The sequence below is a fragment of the Podarcis liolepis genome (genome assembly GCF_965112155.1).
Source record: "Podarcis liolepis genome assembly, chromosome: 15".
NCBI lineage: Eukaryota > Metazoa > Chordata > Lepidosauria > Squamata > Lacertidae > Podarcis > Podarcis liolepis.
Genome location: NC_139566.1, coordinates 4,559,701 through 4,579,198, shown reverse-complemented (window position 1 = coordinate 4,579,198; position 19,498 = coordinate 4,559,701). Strand labels below are relative to the sequence as shown.

At 46.0% G+C, this 19,498-nt stretch overlaps 6 long non-coding RNA genes across 6 annotated transcripts in view; 1 reads left to right on the top strand and 5 right to left on the bottom strand.

The window, feature by feature from the left end:
• LOC310694389 overlaps positions 1-19,498 on the bottom strand; it is a 56,043-nt gene that overhangs the window by 14,802 nt on the left and 21,743 nt on the right. The window lies entirely within an intron of this gene.
• LOC310694407 lies at positions 21-2,656 on the bottom strand. Its single transcript, XR_014519669.1, has 3 exons — positions 2,559-2,656; positions 657-1,351; positions 21-303 (listed from the first exon to the last, which is right to left on the bottom strand). It is a non-coding gene; the product is annotated as an uncharacterized lncRNA (long non-coding RNA).
• LOC310694424 lies at positions 1,784-18,684 on the top strand. The gene is made up of 2 exons (XR_014519688.1): positions 1,784-1,833; positions 18,592-18,684. It is a non-coding gene; the product is annotated as an uncharacterized lncRNA (long non-coding RNA).
• Positions 3,281-6,421, bottom strand: LOC310694404. The gene is made up of 2 exons (XR_014519667.1): positions 5,779-6,421; positions 3,281-4,568 (listed from the first exon to the last, which is right to left on the bottom strand). It is a non-coding gene; the product is annotated as an uncharacterized lncRNA (long non-coding RNA).
• On the bottom strand, positions 7,635-9,139 carry LOC310694437. The gene is made up of 2 exons (XR_014519702.1): positions 8,884-9,139; positions 7,635-8,286 (listed from the first exon to the last, which is right to left on the bottom strand). It is a non-coding gene; the product is annotated as an uncharacterized lncRNA (long non-coding RNA).
• Positions 10,727-12,196, bottom strand: LOC310694431. Its single transcript, XR_014519695.1, has 2 exons — positions 11,976-12,196; positions 10,727-11,378 (listed from the first exon to the last, which is right to left on the bottom strand). It is a non-coding gene; the product is annotated as an uncharacterized lncRNA (long non-coding RNA).

Below are 19,498 nucleotides of genomic sequence, written 5' to 3'. Positions count from 1 at the left end.
CTCTGGAAGTGCTACCCCAGCTTGCCTGGCCCAGTCAGGCTGAAGTGGACGAGTCCAGTCGTGGGCACTGGCTCAAGGGCGATGCTGACACATTAAACCTCTGCTTAAAAGTCTCCAATGAAGCAGAGTCCACAACCTTCTGAGGGTGTTTGGTCCACTGTCGAAAACCTCTTACATTGGGAAGTAGAACTGGGCCCGAAAACCTGTAAAAAATGGACTTGGCCAACCAGGGCGTAGTATCATGGGAATCATAAGACTTACTCCAATGTTGGCACTGGACATCTTGGAGGAATGTTGGAGTATCTGAAATAAATCATTTTAAAGACATATATTCACAAATATGTGGAAACAGAGGGAAATTAGTCATTAGCCTTCTGATTGCCGAACAGATGAAAATGTATTTAACTGTTGGGCATTACTTTAAGCAAGGGCTGGTAATCTCTCCAATACTTAAAAGTATTATTATTATTGGTATTAAAGCCCAGCTCTCTGTGCCTGTTCTCCTTCTCTCCCTGCCTGTGCTGAAATCCAGCGTTCTTCTCAGGTTGGGCATGCAAGAAGCTTCCTCTTCCTTTAGACCATCAAGAAGAGTGTTGACCCACAATCACTTCCTACCTTCCCTGCTCTCCAAATCAATTTATTTAAAAGGAACTTACCAAAAGCTGAAGAAGCTGAGCAGCCGAAGAGGAGATCTTCAAAAGCACTGGTGGAAAAGCCCTACGCGCTGAGCCCTTTTATGCAGTTTCTCTCTGCACTTGGAGCAAATACTTTGGCGCAGCATCACTAATTTGGCTAAGTGTAGTCTGCCTCCACTTTTTTGCCAGACTGCCCCTAGCCACTGGGACTCCATCCGACTCTAAGGTTATGTGTTCCAAGATGTTATTGGTCATGCCAGCCTCCTGCTTTGCTTTCTTTTGACTCGGCTTCAATTTACACCTACGAACATACTGGATGTTGCAATCGCAGGTGAAGCACATATTCTGCCTCAAAAGACTCTGGTCCCTATAGCTGGCTAAGGGTGCTGGGAATCATAGCTCTGTGATGGGTGAGCTACATTTACCAGAATTCTTTGGAGGACAATGTTCCATGATTCCTGGGACTGTCAACGTTTGAGGCCTTTAGGCTGTTACAATGACCCTGTAATTGTTTGTAGCAGAGATTATTGGTGAGCAGGCCTTTGAGTAGATAGAGAGGGAAGGACTATTTAAATGAGAGGGGCCAGGATTACTACTTGTCACTGTACTCCTGGCTGCTTGGACACTTCAGCTCACTTGTGTCACCTTCCTCTTGTCAGACCTTCACAGGGGGCACCCTCTCAGACCACCTCAGCCCCTGGCTCCCTTCCTCTGATCTTACCCAAATGAGCATGAACAAACGGGGTCTCCAAATGGTTTGTTTCCTCCAGTTTTTCCTTGTCTCCTCCTCCCTGACTCCTCTCAGCTGACTCTCCCCCCAAGAACCTGGAACCTCCAGCCAATCAGGGCCTGTGGTACATCAGGATAGCCAGAGAGAGGGGAGACTGTGCCACACAGAAAATGGGACCCAGAGTTACTTTTGAAGACAAAGGAGAATTTGAGATGGAGTACAGAGCTGAGTTTAGGACTGAGTTTTTGCAGAAAGGTTGCAGCCTGTAAGATGTAGCAAGCTGGACCCAGGGTCGGAGCCACACTTGGGCTCAGGTGGTATATATGTGCAAATAAACCATATGTCATAAAGACACTGCAGTCCCCACTGTCCCTCGTTTCCAAAGGAAACACAGTCCCTGGTTCAGCGCTTGTACCCCTTTGAATCTGGCACTGCTCAGAGGTTGAAGTGGCATGCAACAATATTTAGGTGAGCCCTGCATATACGCAATTCCTTTGTCTGGTGCAGAAAGCAGGAATTTAGCCATACAGGCAGAGGTGCTCCTGTCTGGGGTGTTTCCCAGTCCTCAGGTGGGTTTCGAAGCTGAGAGGATTCCATGGGAATAAATGAAGTTGGCAGCAGCTGACTGACATATCACTAGAAGGATTCCAGACTCTCCATCTCCCAGAACCTGGCGAGCCTTAAAAGTTAGGAGAGGTAATGTGTTCCAAGAAGTTATTGGTCCTGCCAGCCTCCTCCTTCGCTCAAGACGCTGCTTTGCTTTCTTTTGACTCGGCTTCAATTTGCACCTACAAACACACTGGGTGTTGCAATCACAGGTGAAGCACATTTTCTGCCTTAAAAGACTCTGGTCCCTATAGCTGGCTAAGGGTGCTGGGAATCATAGCTCTGTGAGGGGGGGAGCTACATTTCCCAGAATTCTTTGGGAGGACAATGTTTCATGATTCCTGGGACTGTCAACCTTTCAAGGCCTTTATGCTGTTACATTTGTAGCAGAGATTATTGGTGAGCAGGCCTTTGAGTAGATAGAGAGGGAAGGAATTTATTTAAATGAGAGGGGCCTGGATTACTTTTTGTCACTGTACTCCTGGTTGCTTGGACACTTCAGCTCACTTGGGTCACCTTCCTCTTGTCAGACCTTCACAGAGGGCACCCTCTCAGACGAACACAGCCCCTGGCTCCCTTCTTCTGACCTTCCCCAAATGAGTATAAATAACTAATGGGGTCTCCAAATCCTGGTCTGTTTCCTCCAGTTTTTCCTGGTCTCCTCCTCCCTGCACCTTCCTCACCGACTTCCTTTCTTCCCAGAGACTCCTCTCAGCTGACTCTGCCCCCAAGTAGAGGGTCTGTGGTCACAAAGAGCAATGAAGATCCACGGACCTGATTCTGGCCCTGCTTAATCGATTCTCAGCGCATTCCTCTCTCCCTGCATTCACAGGACCTCTCACCAAGGACTTCTACTGCTCACAATTGCACACAATAGTACCGGTGGTCACACAACATTTTGCCCTCACAGTGCTGCCATTCCCAACACCCCTAAGAGTCTACAGTGCCCAGAGTTCGATGAAGGGGAAAAGATCCTTCAGATGTGTTTAAAAGAAGTTGTCTGTATGTAGGTTATGCTCAACAGATGATGCTTCTGAAGCCTGGCGGAGTCAAGAGAACACCCTGAACTCCATTAAAAGGAACACAGAGAACATCATCCAAGGTGAAGCTGAGCCCAAATGAAGCAAAGCAGCTTCCCAAGCCAAGGTGTAACCTGGCCTGCAAGATACCTTTGGGAACATAGTAGGGGAAGGTTGAATATTGTCCTGGTCTTCTGGTCACAGCTTAGGAATGCTTGTCCCTTCAACCTGGTAATTTTAGAAATCCCAGTTTCTCACTATTTCCAAATGTAAATTCAGCTCTCTTCGTGTCTACAGCAGTTTGTGATTTATTTATTTCTTAAGTCTTGTGGAAATTCATAAGCATCAGTGAAAAATTCTCCCAATTCCCCACATTTCAGCTTGGAATTTTGCAATCAGAGTCCACTGATATAATCCACATTTGTATGTTAAGCTAATTCACTAATCTTTTCATTTTATGCACTCTTTCATCTTGACATACGGGTTTTTCTTTCTCTCAAAATATTACTTGCTTGGGGAACAGCATCACACATTCATACAAGTGTGTATTTTGAAGGGTGATGTGTTTTGGCTATTAAGTCAATTTGCAAATTGTGAATTGGATAGATTCACCTTTAAATGCAAACTAAACTCAACGCCCCTAACCCCATTCCTGAGTCCTCTTTCTGCTGACTTCATCACCACTGGACACCTTGGAACTGCAGAAAGAGCTTCCAAGGAGTAGCTGGGAACCCCTCCTTCCGCCCGAGCGGTGCCTGTCTTGGCAGGGACTTTCAGGCAGGAGAAGCTAATAGGGATCAGCGCAGATGGGTGTTGGACAGGATCAGACACATATCAAGGAGACATATTTGTGATTGCCAGTTGCACTTCATGAAAGGTGAGCTGAGAACCAGTAAAGCAGGAGAAAAACACGCAAGAGGCCTCTGTGATGCTGCAGGGAAGCTTTAATGGTTAGCAAGGAAGGAGGGAACATTCTCTGGGATCAACAGGTCAAGCAGGAGAAGAGTTTCAACAATAAGAGGTTAAAGGAAAGCAAAACACTCATAAAAGTGTTCAGAGGCGGCCAAAATGGCCCCAGGCAAGAGCCTCTCGGTGGAAGATGTGCAGATCTTCCGCCAATTCTGACTCAGTGAACTGAGGCTTGCTTGGCATAAATGGAGGAAAGATACACTCAGCAGAAGAGGAAGGAAGATTTGCAAGGGGAAAGAATGTGTTACAGAGCAAAGATGACATGTTGGCAGCCATGGCTAGTTTGCGTAGTGGGCGCTCAGCATTTCGGACTTCCTGGCCCTCAAGAGCACAAACTACATTACATTAGGATCAGAAAAGCAGACGGTTCTCAACTGGGCGCATCTGGTGAGTGACATGACTGCCCTGCATTCTGTTCAAAACGTGAGACCATCCAAAATATCAAGCATCAGAAGTGAATCCTCAATAAGGGAATCGTGGCAACTTGAAAATGATTCTTAATTTGTTTACTACAGCGAAAAATTCATCTATTGGGTCGGAGCCCTCCGGGATATCTGAAGAGGGAGTTCCATTGTTGACACTGGACATCTTGCAAGAATCTTGGATACTCTGAAATGATACGTTTTCAAGGATACTTTCAGAAACACGTGAAAACAGGGGAAATCAGACATTATCTCTCAGATAACCAGAGAAATATTTGTCAGACCGGGAGGAGGCAGTTCCCCTTACTTTTCAGCTTTTATATTGAGATTCCTTTACGATGACTTAAAGAATGCATATCCAGGAAGGAGACAGTTGAGATAACGAGAGATATAAAAGATTAATTTAATGTTGATTTTTAATCGTTGCAGCCAGGCCTGGGACAGCAAGGTGAATGATGGTAAAGCATTAAAATAGTGATTTTAAAATGGAAAAGTCTCAATGATTCCCACCCCCATTTGACAGGTTGTGTCTCTCTGACCCTTCTCCCTCTCCCTCTGAAATTTGAGAGACGTCTCTCATGCTCTGGCCCTGCAGGTTCCTTCCTCTTCTGAGCTCAGACTGTTGGTCGCCCTAGCTGAGTGTTGTTTCTACAGCAGGGATGGGGACGGGTAGCCTTCCAGAGCTTGTGGAACTACAACTCCCAGCAGCCCTAGCAGCCAACATTGGCCAAGGCCAGAGGGGGTGGGAGTTGTTTTACATCTGGAGGCCCACAGGTTCCCCAGCCCTGCTAAGCTGTGAGTGGGATTGACGTCCCAGGAGTCCAGCTGAGCCTCTTTCCCTGTCTGACCTGCCTCACCCAAGAAAAGGCAACTGTCAGCCCTGCCTAAAGTGCTCCTCAGTCCTCCCGTTGAGACGCAATGTGGGCACATCCTGTGACAACGGCACAGCACCTTTCTCAGAAGAAGAGGAGGATGGGGCACTGGCCTGAGATTCCCAGAGGAGGGAAAATGGGTCCAGGGATCTTCCCATTACACAGAGCTGCTCTTTCAAACACAGCACAACCAGATCCTGAACAGGACATCTTCCCCTTGCCAGTTCTGGTCTCTTAGGAGGAAGAGATCCCCCTTTTCACCCTCATCCAACTCCATCCCAGAGAGGGCCCAGATCCACATTTCAGAAGTCCTATTAGAAGCGGGATTTCTGTTTGAGCCCAAAACAATGCCAGTGGCACAGGGAATTGCAAGTAAAGACCTGAAGGTCTCTTCCCAAATCTGATTTCCATGTGAAGCTAAGAGGGAAGGCATGTTGGGGAAAAACCCCAGTAAATAACTGCCCCATAGTCAATCCGTTGCAAACTTCTTTGCTCTAGTAATCAATTTACTTAAAAGGAGCTTACCAAAAGCTGAAGAAGTTGAGGGGAAGAAGGGAGATCTTCAAAAGCGCTGGTGGAAAAGCCCTACGCGCTGAGCCCTTTTATACAGCTTCTCTCTGCCCTTGGAGCAAATACTTTGGTGCAGCATCACTAATTTGGCTAAGTATAGCCCACCTCCACTTTTTGGCCAGACTGTCCCTAGCCATTGGAACTCCATCCGACTGCAATGTAATGTGTTCCAAGAAGTTATTGGTCATGTCAGCCTCCTGCTTGGCTTTCTTTTGACTCGGCTTCAATTTGGGTGATGTTCATTGTGTTCCTTTTAATGTAATTTGGGGCATTTACTTGACTCAGCCCTGCTTACGCCTCTGCACCTATGAACACACTCGTTGTCGCAATCGCATATGAAGCCCATTTTCTGCCTCATAGGACTCTGTACCTATAGACAGCTACGGGTGCTGGGAATCATAGCTCTGTGAGGCGTAAGCTACATCTCCCAGATTTCTTTGGGAGGAAAATGTTCTGTGATTTCCGCTATGAGCTGTGATTAGCCAAATTAGTGGTGCTGAAGCAAGATATTTGCTGCAGGTGCAGACAGAAGCTGCATAAAAGGGCTCAGCGCGTAGGGCTCTTTCACCAGCACTTTTGAAGATCTCCGCTCTTTGGCTGCTCAACTTCTTCAGCTTTTGGTAAGCTCCTTTTAAGTAAATTGATTACTAGAGCAAAGAAGTTTGCAACTGATTGGCTATGGGGCAGTTATTTGGACAGAAGGGACTTCTTCACCCAGAAGAGAGTCATACTGTGCCAGTCTCTCCCACGGTCACACGACATTTTGCCCTCACAATGCTGCCGTTCCCAACACCCCTAAGAGTCTACAGTGCCCAGAGGTCGATGAAGGGGAAAAGATGCTTCAGATGTCTTTAAAAGAAGTCATCCGTATGTAGGTTATGCTCCACAGATGATGCTTCAGAAGCCTGAAGGAGTCAAGAGAACACCCTGAACTCCATTAAAAGGAACACAGAGAACATCATCCGAGGTGAAGCTGAGCCCAAATGAAGCAAAGCAGCTTCCCAAGCCAAGGTGTAACCTGTCCTGCAAGATACCTTTTGGGAAATAGTATGTGGAGGTTGAATGTTGTCCTGGTCTTCTGGTCACAGCTTAGGAATGCTTGTCCCTTCAACCTCTCAATTTTAGATATCCCAGTTTCTCACTGTTTCCAAATGTGAATTCAGCTCCCTTAGTGTCTGCAGCAATTTGTGATTTATTTCTTTTTTAAGCCTTGTGAAAATTCATAAGCATCAGTGAAAAATTCTCCCAATTCCCCACATTTCAGCATGGAATTTTGCAACCAAAGTCCACTGATCTAATCCACATTTGTATGTTAAGCTAATTCACTAATCTCTTCATTTTATGCACTCTTTCATCTTGACATATGGGTTTTTCTTTCTTTCAAAATATTGCTTGCTTGGGGAACAGCATCACACCTTCATACAATTGTGTATTTCGAAGGGTGGCGTGTTTTGGCTATTATGTCAATTTGCAAATTGTGAATTGGATAGATTCACCTTTAAATGCAAACTAAACTCAACGCCCCTAACCCCATTCCTGAGTCCTCTTTCTGCTGACTTCATCACGACTGGACACCTTGGAACTGCAGAAAGAGCTTCCAAGGAGTAGCTGGGAACCCCTCCTTCCAACTGAGCGGTGCCTGTCTTGGCAGGGCCTATCTTGCAGGAGAAGCTAATAGGGGTCAGCGCAGATGGGTGTTGGACAGGATCAGACACATATCAAGGAGACATATTTGTGATTGCCAGTTGCACTTCATGAAAGGTGAGCTGAGAACCAGTAAAGCAGGAGAAAAAACACGCAAGAGGCCTCTGTGATGCTGCAGGGAAGCTTTAATGGCTAGCAAGGAAGGAGGGAACATTCTCTGGGATCAACAGGTCAAGCAGGAGAAGACATTCAACATTAAGAGGTTAAAGGAAAGCAAAACACTCATAAAAGTGTTCACAGGCGGCCAAAATGGCCCCAGGCAAGAGCCTCTCGGTGGAAGATGTGCAGATCTTCCACCAATTATGACTCAGGGAATTGAGGCTTGCATGGCATAAATGGAGGATACACTCAGCAGAGGAGGAAGGAAGATTTGCAAGGGGAAAGAATGTGTTACAGAGCAAAGATGACATGTTGGCAGCCATGGATAGTTTGCGTAGTGGGCGCTCAGCATTTCGGACTTCCTGGCCCTCAAGAGCACAAACTACATTACATTAGGATCAGAAAAGCAGACGATTCTCAACTGGGCGCATCTGGTGAGTGACATGACTGCCCTGCATTCTGTTCAAAACGTGAGACCATCCAAATATCAAAGGAAGCAGCAGAAGTGAATCCTCAATGAGGGAATTGTGGCCGCTTGATACTGAATCTGAATTTGTTTACTATAGCTAAAAATTGATCTATTCGGTCGGAGCCCTGCGGGATATCTGAAGAGGGAGTTCCATTGTTGACACTGGACATCTTGCAAGGGTCTTGGATACTCTGAAATGATACGTTTTCAAGGATACTTTCAGAAACACGTGAAAACAGGGGAAATCAGACATTATCTCTCAGATAACCAGAGAAATATTTGTCAGACCGGGAGGAGGCAGTTCCCCTTACTTTTCAGCTTTTATATTGAGATTCCTTTACGATGACTTAAAGAATGCATCTCCAGGAAGGCGACAGTTCAGATAACAAGAGATATAAAAGATTAATTTAATGTTGATGTTTAATCGTTGCAGCCAGGCCTGGGACAGTAAGTTGAATGATGGTAAAACATTATTGCCTGGCAATAAACTTCAACTTCTTATTCTCCATTGCTGCGTCTGTCTGATCCTTAATTTTGTGCACCTAGCCAAAACCCACTAACGACACGTGCTTCACTATTAGAAGTGGGATTTCTGTTTGAGCCCAAAACAATGCCAGGGGCACAGGGAATTTCAAGTAAACACCTGAAGGTCTCTTCCCAAATCTAATTTCCATGTGAAGCTAAGAAGGAAGGCATGTTGGGGGGAAAACCCAGTAAATAACTACCCCATAGTCAATCTGTTGCAAACTTCTTTGCTCTAGTAATCAATTTACTTAAAAGGAGCTTACCAAAAGCTGAAGAAGCTGAGCAGACGAGGAGAGGAGATGTTCAAAAGCGCTGGTGGAAAAGCCCTACGCGCTGAGCCCTTTTATGCAGGTTCTCTCTGCCCTTGGAGCAAATACTTTGGTGCAGCATCACTAATTTGGCAAAGTATAGCCCACCTCCACTTTTTGGCCAGACTGTCCCTAGCCATTGGAACTCCATCCGACTGCAATGCAATGTGTTCCAAGAAGTTATTGGTCATGTCAGCCTCCTGCTTGGCTTTCTTTTGACTCGGCTTCAATTTGGGTGATGTTCATTGTGTTCCTTTTAATGTAATTTGGGGCATTTACTTGACTCAGCCCTGCTTACGCCTCTGCACCTATGAACACACTCATTGTCGCAATCGCATATGAAGCCCATTTTCTGCCTCATAGGACTCTGTACCTATAGATGGCTACGGGTGCTCTGTGAGGGGTAAGCTACATCTCCCAGATTTCTTTGGGAGGAAAACGTTCTCTGATTTCCGCTATGAGCTGTGATTAGCCAAATTAGTGGTGCTGAAGCAAGATATTCACTTCAGCTGCAGAGAGAAACTGTGTAAAAGGGCTCAGCGTGTAGGGCTTTTCCACCAGCGCTTTTGAAGATCTCCCTTCTTCCCCTCAACTTCTTCAGCTTTTGGTAAGCTCCTTTTAAGTAAATTGATTACTAGAGCAAAGAAGTTTGCAACTGATTGGCTATGGGGCAGTTATTTGGACAGAAGGGACTTCTTCACCCAGAAGAGAGTCATACTGTGCCAGTCTCTCCCACGGTCACACGACATTTTGCCCTCACAATGCTGCCGTTCCCAACACCCCTAAGAGTCTACAGTGCCCAGAGGTCGATGAAGGGGAAAAGATGCTTCAGATGTCTTTAAAAGAAGTCGTCCGTATGTAAGTTATGCTCCACAGATGATGCTTCTGAAGCCTGAAGGAGTCAAGAGAACACCCTGAACTCCATTAAAAGGAACACAGAGAACATCATCCGAGGTGAAGCTGAGCCCAAATGAAGCAAAGCAGCTTCCCAAGCCAAGGTGTAACCTGGCCTGCAAGATACCTTTTGGGAAATAGTATGTGGAGGTTGAATGTTGTCCTGGTCTTCTGGTCACAGCTTAGGAATGCTTGTCCCTTCAACCTCTCAATTTTAGATATCCCAGTTTCTCACTGTTTCCAAATGTGAATTCAGCTCCCTTAGTGTCTGCAGCAATTTGTGATTTATTTCTTTTTTAAGCCTTGTGAAAATTCATAAGCATCAGTGAAAAATTCTCCCAATTCCCCACATTTCAGCATGGAATTTTGCAACCAAAGTCCACTGATCTAATCCACATTTGTATGTTAAGCTAATTCACTAATCTCTTCATTTTATGCACTCTTTCATCTTGACATATGGGTTTTTCTTTCTTTCAAAATATTGCTTGCTTGGGGAACAGCATCACACCTTCATACAATTGTGTATTTCGAAGGGTGGCGTGTTTTGGCTATTATGTCAATTTGCAAATTGTGAATTGGATAGATTCACCTTTAAATGCAAACTAAACTCAACGCCCCTAACCCCATTCCTGAGTCCTCTTTCTGCTGACTTCATCACGACTGGACACCTTGGAACTGCAGAAAGAGCTTCCAAGGAGTAGCTGGGAACCCCTCCTTCCAACTGAGCGGTGCCTGTCTTGGCAGGGCCTATCTTGCAGGAGAAGCTAATAGGGGTCAGCGCAGATGGGTGTTGGACAGGATCAGACACATATCAAGGAGACATATTTGTGATTGCCAGTTGCACTTCATGAAAGGTGAGCTGAGAACCAGTAAAGCAGGAGAAAAAACACGCAAGAGGCCTCTGTGATGCTGCAGGGAAGCTTTAATGGCTAGCAAGGAAGGAGGGAACATTCTCTGGGATCAACAGGTCAAGCAGGAGAAGACATTCAACATTAAGAGGTTAAAGGAAAGCAAAACACTCATAAAAGTGTTCACAGGCGGCCAAAATGGCCCCAGGCAAGAGCCTCTCGGTGGAAGATGTGCAGATCTTCCACCAATTATGACTCAGGGAATTGAGGCTTGCATGGCATAAATGGAGGATACACTCAGCAGAGGAGGAAGGAAGATTTGCAAGGGGAAAGAATGTGTTACAGAGCAAAGATGACATGTTGGCAGCCATGGATAGTTTGCGTAGTGGGCGCTCAGCATTTCGGACTTCCTGGCCCTCAAGAGCACAAACTACATTACATTAGGATCAGAAAAGCAGACGATTCTCAACTGGGCGCATCTGGTGAGTGACATGACTGCCCTGCATTCTGTTCAAAACGTGAGACCATCCAAATATCAAAGGAAGCAGCAGAAGTGAATCCTCAATGAGGGAATTGTGGCCGCTTGATACTGAATCTGAATTTGTTTACTATAGCTAAAAATTGATCTATTCGGTCGGAGCCCTGCGGGATATCTGAAGAGGGAGTTCCATTGTTGACACTGGACATCTTGCAAGGGTCTTGGATACTCTGAAATGATACGTTTTCAAGGATACTTTCAGAAACACGTGAAAACAGGGGAAATCAGACATTATCTCTCAGATAACCAGAGAAATATTTGTCAGACCGGGAGGAGGCAGTTCCCCTTACTTTTCAGCTTTTATATTGAGATTCCTTTACGATGACTTAAAGAATGCATCTCCAGGAAGGCGACAGTTCAGATAACAAGAGATATAAAAGATTAATTTAATGTTGATTTTTAATCGTTGCAGCCAGGCCTGGGACAGCAAGGTGAATGATGGTAAAATATTATTGCCTGGCAATAAACTTCAACTTCTTATTCTCCATTGCTGCGTCTGTCTGATCCTTAATTTTGTGCACCTAGCCAAAACCCACTAACGACACGTGCTTCACTATTAGAAGTGGGATTTCTGTTTGAGCCCAAAACAATGCCAGGGGCACAGGGAATTTCAAGTAAACACCTGAAGGTCTCTTCCCAAATCTGATTTCCATGTGAAGCTAAGAAGGAAGGCATGTTGGGGGGGAAACCCAGTAAATAACTACCCCATAGTCAATCTGTTGCAAACTTCTTTGCTCTAGTAATCAATTTACTTAAAAGGAGCTTACCAAAAGCTGAAGAAGCTGAGCAGACGAGGAGAGGAGCTCTTCAAAAGCGCTGGTGGAAAAGCCCTACGCGCTGAGCCCTTTTATACAGCTTCTCTCTGCCCTTGGAGCAAATACTTTGGTGCAGCATCACTAATTTGGCAAAGTATAGCCCACCTCCATTTTTTGGCCAGACTGTCCCTAGCCATTGGAACTCCATCAGACTGCAATGTAATGTGTTCCAAGAAGTTATTGGTCATGTCACCCTCCTGCTTGGCTTTCTTTTGACTCGGCTTCAATTTGGGTGATGTTCATTGTGTTCCTTTTAAATGTAATTTGGGGCATTTACTTGACTCAGCCCTGCTTACGCCTTTGCACCTATGAACACACTCGTTGTCGCAATCGCATATGAAGCCCATTTTCTGCCTCATAGGACTCTGTACCTATAGATGGCTACAGGTGCTGGGAATCATAGCTCTGTGAGGCATAAGCTACATCTCCCAGATTTCTTTGGGAGGAAAACGTTCTGTGATTTCTGCCATGAGCTGTGATTAGCCAAATTAGTGGTGCTGAAGCAAGATATTCACTTCAGCTGCAGAGAGAAACTGTGTAAAAGGGCTCAGCGTGTAGGGCTTTTCCACCAGCGCTTTTGAAGATCTCCCTTCTTCCCCTCAACTTCTTCAGCTTTTGGTAAGCTCCTTTTAAGTAAATTGATTACTAGAGCAAAGAAGTTTGCAGCTGATTGTTTATGGGGCAGTTATTTGGACAGAAGGGACTTCTTCACCCAGAAGAGAGTCATACTGTGCCAGTCTCTCCCATGGTCACACAACATTTTGCCCTCACAGTGCTGCCATTCCCAACACCCCTAAGAGTCTACAGTGCCCAGAGTTCGATGAAGGGGAAAAGATGCTTCAGATGTGTTTAAAAGAAGTCGTCTGTATGTAGGTTACACTCCACAGATGATGCTTCTGAAGCCTGAAGGAGTCAAGAGAACACCTTGAATTCTATTAAAAGGAACACAGAGAACATCATCCGAGGTGAAGCTGAGCAAAGCACATTCCCAAGCTAAGGTGTAACCTGGCCTGCAAGATACCTTTTGGAACATAGTAGGGGAAGGTTGAATATTGTCCTGGTCTTCTGGTCACAGTTTAGGAATGCTTGTCCCTTCAACCTCTCAATTTTAGATATCCCAGTTTCTCACTCTTTCCAAAAGTGAATTCAGCTCCCTTCGTGTCTGCAGCAGTTTGTGATTTATTTCTTTTTTAAGCCTTGTGAAAATTCATAAGCATCAGTGAAAAATTCTCCCAATTCCCCACATTTCAGCATGGAATTTTGCAACCAAAGTCCACTGATATAATCCAGATTTGTATGTTAAGCTAATTCACTAATCTCTTCATTTTATGCACTCTTTCATCTTGACATATGGATTTTTCTTTCTTTCAAAACATTGCTTGCTTGGGGAACAGCATCACACCTTCATACAAGTGTGTATTTCGAAGGGTGACGTGTTTTGGCTATTATGTCAATTTGCAAATTGTGAATTAGATAGATTCACCTTTAAATGCAAGCTAAACTCAACGCCCCTAACCCCATTCCTGGCAAGGGTAAAAAGTACTCTCAGAAGAGTCCTCTTTCTGCTGACTTCATCACGACTGGACACCTTGGAACTGCAGAAACAGCTTCCAAGGAGTAGCTGGGAACCCCTCCTTCCAACTGAGCGGTGCCTGTCTTGGCAGGGACTTTCAGGCAGCAGAAGCTAATCGGGGTCAGCGCAGATGGGTGTTGGACAGGATCAGACACATATCAAGGAGACATATTTGTGATTGCCAGTTGCACTTCATGAAAGGTGAGCTGAGAACCAGTAAAGCAGGAGAAAAAACACGCAAGAGGCCTCTGTGATGCTGCAGTGAAGCTTTAATGGCTAGCAAGGAAGGAGGGAACATTCTCTGGGATCAACAGGTCAAGCAGGAGAAGACATTCAACATTAAGAGGTTAAAGGAAAGCAAAACACTCATAAAAGTGTTCACAGGAGGCCAAAATGGCCCCAGGCAAGAGCCTCTCGGTGGAAGATGTGCAGATCTTCCGCCAATTCTGACTCAGTGAACTGAGGCTTGCTTGGCATAAATGGAGGAAAGATACACTCAGCAGAAGAGGAAGGAAGATTTGCAAGGGGAAAGAATGTGTTACAGAGCAAAGATGACATGTTGGCAGCCATGGATAGTTTGCGTAGTGGGCGCTCAGCATTTCGGTCTTCCTGGCCCTCAAGAGCACAAACTATACGCAGGTTTCTTGACTCAGCTGTCAGTTTGGGGCTTTACATTGCGAAGGGTATAACGTTATGCAACGTTACCATATTGGTCCATAACTCGTAAGTGAAGACCCATGTGCATCATCATAGAGTTATTATCATAATCGTCACTTGCAAGACTCATGGATAATCTGAAATGATACATTTTCAAGGATACTTTCAGAAACACGTAAATGGGGGAAATCAGACATTATCTCTCAGATAACCAAAGAAATGCAAGACTAATTTAATATTAGTTTTTAAATTGTTGCAACCAGGCTTGGGACAGTAAAGTGAATGATGGTAAAACATTAAAATAGTGATTTTCAAATGGAAAAGTATCAATTATTCCCACCCCCATTTGACAGGTTGTGTCTCTCTGACCCTTCTCCCTCTACCTCTGAAATTTGAGATACTTCTCTCATGCTCTGGCCCTGCAGGTTCCTTCCTCTTCTGGGCTCAGACTGTTGGTCCCCCTAGCTGAGTGTTGTTTCTACAGCAGGGATGGGGACGGGTAGCCTTCCAGAGCTTGAGGAACTACAACTCCCAGCAGCCCTAGCAGCCAACATTGGCCAAGGCCAGAGGGGGTGGGAGTTGTTTACATCTGGAGGCCCACAGGTTCCTCAGCCCTGCTAAGCTGTGAGTGGGATTGACGTCCCAGGAGTCCAGCTGAGCCTCTTTCCCTGTCTGACCTGCCTCACCCAAGAAAAGGCAACTGTCAGCCCTGCCTAAAGTGCTCCTCAGTCCTCCCGTTGAGAGGCAACGTGGGCACATCCTGTGACAACGGCACAGCGCCTTTCTCAGAAGAAGAGGAGGATGGGGCACTGGCCTGAGATTCCCAGAGGAGGGAAAATGGGTCCAGGGATCTTCCCATTACACAGAGCTGCTCTTTCAAACAAATGACAACCAGACCCAGAACAGGACATCTTCCCCTTGCCAGTTCTGGTCTCTTAGGAGGAAGAGATCCCCCTTTTCACCCTCATCGAACTCCATCCCAGAGAGGGCCCAGCGCCACATTTCAGAAGTCCTATTAGAAGTGGGACTTCTGTTTGAGCCCAAAACAATGCCAGTGGCACAGGGAATTGCAAGTAAAGACCTGAAGGTCTCTTCCCAAATCTGATTTCCATGTGAAGCTAAGAAGGAAGGCATGTTGGGAAAACCCCCCAGTAAATAACTGCCCCATAGTCAATCCGTTGCAAACTTCTTTGCTCTAGTAATCAATTTACTTAAAAGGAGCTTACCAAAAGCTGAAGAAGCTGAGCAGACGAGGAGAGGAGATCTTCAAAAGCGCTGGTGGAAAAGCCCTAAGCACTGAGCCCTTTTATGCAGGTTCTCTCTGCACCTGCAGCAAATATCTTGCTTCAGCACCACTAATTTGGGTAATTAATTCTACCAGCTAAGGTATTTGTTCCAAGTGCAGAGAGAGACTGTCTGCCTATGAGCTGTCACCTCCCACAAACCCCTGTTGTAAAACTAGACCATCTTCCTCTTCCTTCTCCCTGGAAGGGTCAAGATGGGGAGGCCGTCTCTACCACTCCTCCCCCTCCTCTGCCCAGCCCCTGCTGCTTCAATGGATGCTCATGATGTCCTCATGTTCTGCAGAGAAGGCAGAGTTTCAATATCACTCACAATACGGACCCTACTGAGAATCGCCCACATTCCCTGTCCCTTTACTGTTTTCTTGCCCATCTTCCTCTGCTATCTCTCCTCCATTTATGCCCAGCAACCCTCAACAAAAAAGGGGGGAAACATACAAAATACAGAAAAAAGATAAAGAACATTTTAAAAAGAAGAAAAAACACATCAATCTTTCCATATCATATATTCATATCCTTGCTTCCCTGACCTCCTCACACCTCCCTTTTTTGTATTCCAGTTCAGTTAGTTAGTTCAGCAGTTTCTTTCCCTCTTTATTTTTATCTTAATCCTTTAACTTAATATAATATAACTTTGAGCTCTCACCTGTTATTAATCCATTTTTCATACACCTTTAAAACATTGCTGCTTAAACCACTTAACTTCATTCTGACATCATTCTAACATTCATTAATTTTGCAATATTTCTGTAAATAGTCTTTAAATTTCTTCCAATCTTCTTCCACCGACTCTTCTCCCTGGTCTCGGATTCTGCCAGTCATTTCCGCCAGTTCCATGTACGCCACAACAGCAGCAAGAATACTTATTGCAAAGTATTGGAAGACGCAAGATCTACCCACCCTGGAAGAATGCCTTCCTGGATCTTGGTCCACCACTGCCAAAATCCCCAAACCCATGTCCTGTGGTGTGCCAGTTACTCATGTCCTGCACCCATCAGTGACATCCCCAAAAGATAAACTCCCTGGAAGACCATGCAAAGCACATGGGGTCTCCAAATCCTGGTCTCAGTTTCTCCCACAGGTTTTTCCTGGTCTCCTCCTCCCTGCACCTTCCTCACCGACTTCCTTTATTATTCCCACAGACTCCTCTCAGCTGACTCTCCCCCCAAGAACCTGGAACCTCCAGCCAATCAGGGCCTGTGGTACATCAGGAAAGCCAGAGAGAGGGGAGACTGTGCCACACAGAAAATGGGACCCAGAGTTAGTTTTGAAGACAAAGAAGAATTTGAGATGGCGTACAGAGCTGAGTTGTGGACTGAGTTTTTGCAGAAAGGTTGCAGCCTGTAAAATGCAGCAAGCTGGACCCAGGGTCAGAGCCACACTTGGGAAGATGTTTGATTTCTGTTTGACTATAGCGATGACGTGGCTATGGAAGAAGGAAGAACCTGATGGGATCTCCATGCTCTGGCCCCTTCATCACAGACTCTGCTTTGCTTTCTTTTGACTTGGCTTCAATTTGCGCCTACAAACACACTGGATGTTGCAATCACAGGTGAAGCACATTCTGCCTCAAAAGACTCCGGTCCCTATAGATGGCTAAGGGTGCTGGGAACCATAGCTCTGTGAGGGATGAGCTACATTTCCCAGAATTCTTTGGAGGACAATGTTCCGTGATTCCTGGGACTGTCAACCTTTCAAGGCCTTTATGCTGTTACATTTGTAGCAGAGATTATTGGTGAGCAGGCCTTTGAGTAGATAGAGAGGGAAGGACTTTCTTTAAATGAGAGGGGCCTGGATTCCTTCTTGTCACTGTAATCCTGGCTGCTTGGACACTTCAACTCACTTATCTCACCTTCCTCTTGTCAGACCTTCACAGGGGGCACCCTCTCAGACCACCTCAGCCCCTGGCTCCCTTCTTCTGATCTTCCCCAAATGAGTATAAATAACAAACAGGGTCTCCAAATCCTGGTCTGTTCCCTCCAGTTTTTCCTGGTCTCCACCTCCCTGCACCTTCCTTTATTCCCACAGACGCTATAGCCCACCTCCACTTTTTGGCCAGACTGTTCCTAGACATTGAGACTCCATCCAACTGCAATGTAATGTGTTCCAAAAAGTTATTGGTCACTTAGTGGCAAGGACCATTCAACAATTTATTGGGCACTTAGTGGCTAGGAACATTCAGGCCAAAAAGTGGATGTGGGCTATACTTAGCCAAATTAGTTGTGCTGCAACAAGATATTCGCTCCAAGTGCAGAGTGAAATTCTGTAAAAGCGCCCCACGCGTAGGGCTCCCCCCCCCCGGTGATTTTGAAGATCTCCTCTCTTCTTCCCCTCAACTTCTTCAGCTTTTGGTAAGCTCATTTTAAGTAAATTGATTACTAGAGCAAAGAAGTTTGCAACTGATTGACTATGGGGCAGTTATTTGGACAGAAAAACTTTTCCACACAGAACAGAGTCAAACTGTGCCAGATATTTTGTTTTCTCATAATCTATCATCTCAATAGTGAATGTGATCTTTACTCGGAATGGGATCTTTTTATTTTTCTTCTCCCACTTAAACTGCTCATCACAGAGAACGTTCACTCATTTCTGCTTCTCTATTAAAGCTTCAGTGCAGCATCACTGATGTGTCTTGTTCACTTTTCTTCTGCCTTCCTGGATCTTGGTCCACTGCTGCCAAAATCCCCAAACCCATGTCCTGTGTTGTGTCAGTAACTCATGTCCTGCACCCAGTGGCGTAGCGTGGGTTGTCAGCACCCGGGGCAAGGCAGTGAGAGAGAGTGAGTGAGCCAGGTAGGGGCCAAGAGCTGTGAGTGCGAGCGCCCCCCCCGATGTTGCGCCTGGTGCGGCCGGCCCTCCCTGCACCCCCCACGCTACGCCACTGCCTGCACCCATCAGTAATTCCCCAAAGATAAACTCCCTGGAAGTCCATGCAAAGCACACGGGGTCTCCAAATCCTGGTCTCAGTTCCTCCCACAGGTTTTTCCTGATCTCCTCCTCCCTGCACCTTCCTCACCGACTTCCTTTCTTCCCAGAGACTCCTCTCAGCTGACTCTGCCCCCAAGAACCTGGAACCTCCAGCCAATCAGGGTCTGTGGTCACAAAGAGCAATGAAGATCCACAGACCTGATTCTGGCCCTGCTTAATCGATTCTCCATGCATTCCTCTCTCCCTGCATTCACAGGACCTCTCACCAAGGACTTCTACTGCACACAATCGCACACAATAGTACCGGTGGTCACACAACATTTTGCCCTCACAATGCTGCCATTCCCAACATCCCTAAGAGTCTACAGTGCCCAGAGTTCTATGAAGGGGAAAAGATGCTTCAGATGTGTTTAAAAGAAGTCGTCCGTATGTAGGTTATGCTCCACAGATGATGCTTCTGAAGCCTGAAGGAGTCAAGAGAACACCTTGAATTCCATTAAAAGGAACACAGAGAACATCATCCAAGGTGAAGCTGAGCCCAAATTAAGCAAAGCAGTTTCCCGAGCCAAGGTGTAACCTGGCCTGCAAGATACCTTTCGGAACATAGTAGGGGAAGGTCTGATGTTGTGGGAAGATGGCTAGGAACATTTTGGTATAATCTAGAGTTAACTGAGGTGGGGTATGCTTAGCCAAATTACTGATGATATGTAATGATAGGGACGCGGGTGGCGCTGTGGGTAAAACCTCAGTGCCTGGGACTTGCTGATCGTATGGTCGGTGGTTTGAATCCCCGTGGCGGGGTGAGCTCCCGTCGTTCAGTCCCAGCTCCTGCCCACCTAGCAGTTCAAAAGCACCCCTAAGTGCAAGTAGATAAATAGGTACCGCTTTATAGCGGGAAGGTAAACGGCGTTTCCGTGTGCTGCTCTGGTGCTGGTTCGCTGGAGCAGCTTCATCATGCTGGCCACGTGACCCGGAAGTGTCTGCGGACAGCGCTGGCACAGTATGACTCTGTTCTG